We start from the raw sequence: 3,795 nt of genomic DNA, 5'->3' as shown, positions 1-3,795 counted from the left end.
TTGTTGTTGTTGCCATGATTGCCATTGAGGCCATCTTCATAAATTCTTTCCCTGTGCTAATAACTATAAAAGTTTTTAACAACACTTTTTTTCTAGATTTCTTATAGTTTCATGCCTTAGAATGAGGCATGAACTTATTCTATGAGTTCTTAGCTTTAAATTTTTTATTCACCATGGATTGACTTTTGCAAGTGGTTAGGAGTATGGATCCTGTTTCCATCTTCTACGTGTGGCTATCCAGTTTTCCTAGCACCATTTCTTAAGAATTCTTTTCACCAGCATATGTTTTTGTCTATAGTTAGGTTTTAGTTACAATTTTATCCAAACTGTTTCTTTCATTGTTTAACTAAGCAAAGCAAGAACGATTACATCATAAGAGGTCAATATAGAAAAATACCATTTTGTGCTCGCTTCGGCAGCACATATACTAAAATTGGAACGATACAGAGAAGATTAGCATGGCCCTTGCACAAGGATGACATGCAAATTCATGAACCATTCCATATTTTTTAAAGATTTAAACTTAAGACATGAAACCATAAAAATACTAGAAGAAAGTATAGGGAAAACACTTGAAGAAATTGGTCTGGGTGAACATTTTATGAGGAGGACATCCGGGCAATTGAAGCAACATCAAAAATACACTATTGGGACCTGATCAAGCTAAAGAGCTTCTGCACAGCCAAGAACACAGTAAGTAAGGCAAGCAGACAGCCCTCAGAATGGGAAAAGATTTTTGCAGGTTATGTCTCCGACAAAGGTTTAATAACAAGAATCCATAGAGAACTTAAACTTATTAGCAAGAAGAAAATGAGTGATCCCATCTCAGGGGCAAGGGACTTGGAGAGAAATTTCTCTGAAGAAGATTGGCACACGGCCTTCAGATATATGAAAAAATGCTCACCATCCTTAATCATCAGAGAAATACAAATTAAAACTACTTTGAGATATCACCTAACTCCAATAAGATTAGCCCATATCACAAAATCCCAAAACCAGAGATGCTGGCGTGAATGTGGAGAAAAGGGAACACTCCTACACTGCTGGTGGGAATGTAAACTAATACGTTCCTTTTGGAAAGACATCTGGAGAACACTTAGAGAACTAAAAATAGACCTGCCATTTGAACCTCCAATTCCTTTATTAGGTATATTCCCAGACAACCAAAAATCGCATTACAACAAAGATATTTGTATCAGAATGTTTATTGCAGCCCAATTCATAATTGCCAGGTCATGAAAGAAGCGCAAGTTCCCATCAATCCATGAATGGATCAACAAACTGTGGTATATGTACACCATGGAATACTATGCAGCTATAAAGAAAGATGGAGACTTTACGTCCTTCATGTTCACATGGATGGAGCTGGAAAATGTTCTTCTTAGCAAAGTATCACAGGAATAGAAGAAAAAGTATCCAATGTACACACCCCTACTATGAAATTAATTTAAACCTTTTTATATGAAAGCTATAATCTAATAACAACCTAAGGATACAGGGAGGGGGGAGTCAGTGGAGGGAGGGGGATTCGAGGGTTCACTTCTGTGGTTCATCTTACAAGGGTACAAGTGACTCTTTCTATGAGTAGAATATGAACGTTTTAACACAATAACTAAGAAAATTACATGAAGGCTATGTTAACCAGTTTGATGAAAGTGTTTCAGATTGTGTGTGAAAACACCTCACTGTACCCCAGAAGTGCATTAATGTACACAGTTACCATTCAATAAAAAAACAAAAAGAAAAAAAAATTTAAAAAAGAAAGAAAAATACCATTTTGTTCACTGGCCTGTTCTCTTTGAATTAGTTTAAGCAACATTAAAATTTATAGAGCCTCCCTCCTTAAAAGTTTTAAAGTGTTAGTATAATTTATGACTTTATGTTCTCAATCATACTAAAAGTAATCACAGTATACATTATTAAAGTTTAACTTCTAAATATTGTCTCTACATTTGTAAAATTAAGTTTTTTATTTGGGCCACTTCTGGTAAAGAAAGAGAATTCTCATTTCCTTAAATGGTGGAAATATAACAATTCAAAAGTCACTAAAAACCTTTACTTTTTTTTTTTTTTTTTTCTATTTTTGGCCAGGGCTGGGTTTGAACCTGCCACCTCTGGCATATGGAGCAACTTACTTTTTGAGCCACAGGTGCTGCCCAAAAAACCTTTACCTTAATAAGCATGAAAGATATATGATAGTGGCTTGGTGCCTGTGGCTCAAGCAGCTAAGGCGCCAGCCACATACACCTAAGGTGGCTTAGGTGGGTTCGAATCCCCCAGCCCGGGCCCGCCAAACAACAATGATGGCTGCAACTAAAAAAAAATGGCTGGGCGTTATGGCGGATGCCTGTAGTCCCACCTACTTGGGAGGCTGAGGCAGAAGATTCACTTGAGCCCAGGAATTGGAGGTTGCTATGAGCTGTGATGCCATGGCACTCTACCCAAGGGGATAGCTTGAGGCTCCATCTCAAAAAAAAAAAAAAAAAGATATATGATAGTTCAATATAGTAAAATATATAACTAACAATTGACATTCTGAGAATATTTTTATTTACACAAAAATATAATAAGCTATCTACTATAAGCTTAATTGGAAGTCTAAAGAATTTATATTTTAAAAAATTAAGAAAAATTTTAAACATACAAAAATATATATTCTCTCTCCATATCTCTCTCAGTGTCTCTCTTCCCCCCCACACACAGAGTTGAGTTCCAGCAAAATTATATGTGTTTGTGTATGTGTGATTTGATATAACAACAAAAAAAGCAAAAGCACAAATGCCTTTAGTTTTTTGTTATTACTTAATGGTAGCACTCTTTTTGAATTATTTTTAAGGTATATACAAAACAGTTTGTCATGGATACATAATATAAGCTTCCATAAGATAATTTTATTGCAACTACCCAAGAATTTTCTTTGTTATCATATATATCATATATATACTATAAGCAAAATGCCTATATGCCTCTGGCCAAAAAAGCCCTTTGAGAGAGAGCAGTGAAAAGATTTTGTATGGGCATACTTGTGAGAAACAGAGGCAGAATCCCATGTGATGAGGTTAGTTACAGGCCTAACATGACAAAAAATTTGGCTGGAATAGCACTTCCAGACTCCTGTTAAGGAATTAAGGTTGACTTTATAAGGCCAAAGAAAAAGCTCTTTGGAAAACTGGTCAGATACCCATCAGTAACATTTCCTGATCTGTGGTAAGTGATGAAGGTAGCTTGCTGATGGGTCTGAGAATGGAAATGTGCTAGGGGACCTCAAGAGAAGAGGAATTTACCCAATGCATACAGATATCTAATGGCACAGATGAAACCTGGGCTCATGAAAGGCTTTTGAGAAGTCTAGCCTGAGAAATCCTTATAAAAGGCTCCAGCAAAACCCCCCTGACTTAAGGCCTACATGGGAGCAGAAGTTTGCACGCAAATTCCTGTATGCCCAAGAAGTCTCTATGCTTTGCTTAAGGATTCAAAGTAACAGCTTCCAAATTGGCATGGTCAGTAGAAAAAACATTCAAATCCTCTTTCCCCATAGCCTCAGGCTTCATCAGATAAGAACAAAGAAGTAATGACTAACAACATGTTCCCCATTAAATTATGTTAAATTGGGTTATGTTGAAAGGGTTATGTTAAAAGGTGTATGTTGAGTGGATTATCAGATTACTAGGAGTTAATCAGGAGGTAGTCACATGATGTTTAATTGGATCAATCAGGTCATTGCTGTATTGTGCACATGTACAGAATTCCCTATATAAACTAACTATATAGGGAATAGTTCCCTATATAGCTTCT

The 3,795-nt window shown here is 36.2% G+C and overlaps 1 non-coding gene across 1 annotated transcript; it reads left to right on the top strand.

Annotated features, from left to right (window-relative positions):
* Positions 1-403: 403 nt before the first annotated feature.
* LOC111723254 lies at positions 404-510 on the top strand. The gene has a single exon (XR_002771833.1). It is a non-coding gene; the product is annotated as a U6 spliceosomal RNA (small nuclear RNA).
* Positions 511-3,795: the final 3,285 nt, after the last annotated feature.

Source organism: Otolemur garnettii, unplaced genomic scaffold (assembly GCF_000181295.1).
Source record: "Otolemur garnettii isolate 467f Iridium unplaced genomic scaffold, OtoGar3 scaffold00009, whole genome shotgun sequence".
Lineage (NCBI taxonomy): Eukaryota > Metazoa > Chordata > Mammalia > Primates > Galagidae > Otolemur > Otolemur garnettii.
The sequence above is the reverse complement of the archived record's forward strand: the minus strand, read 5'-3'. Positions and strand labels throughout refer to the sequence as shown.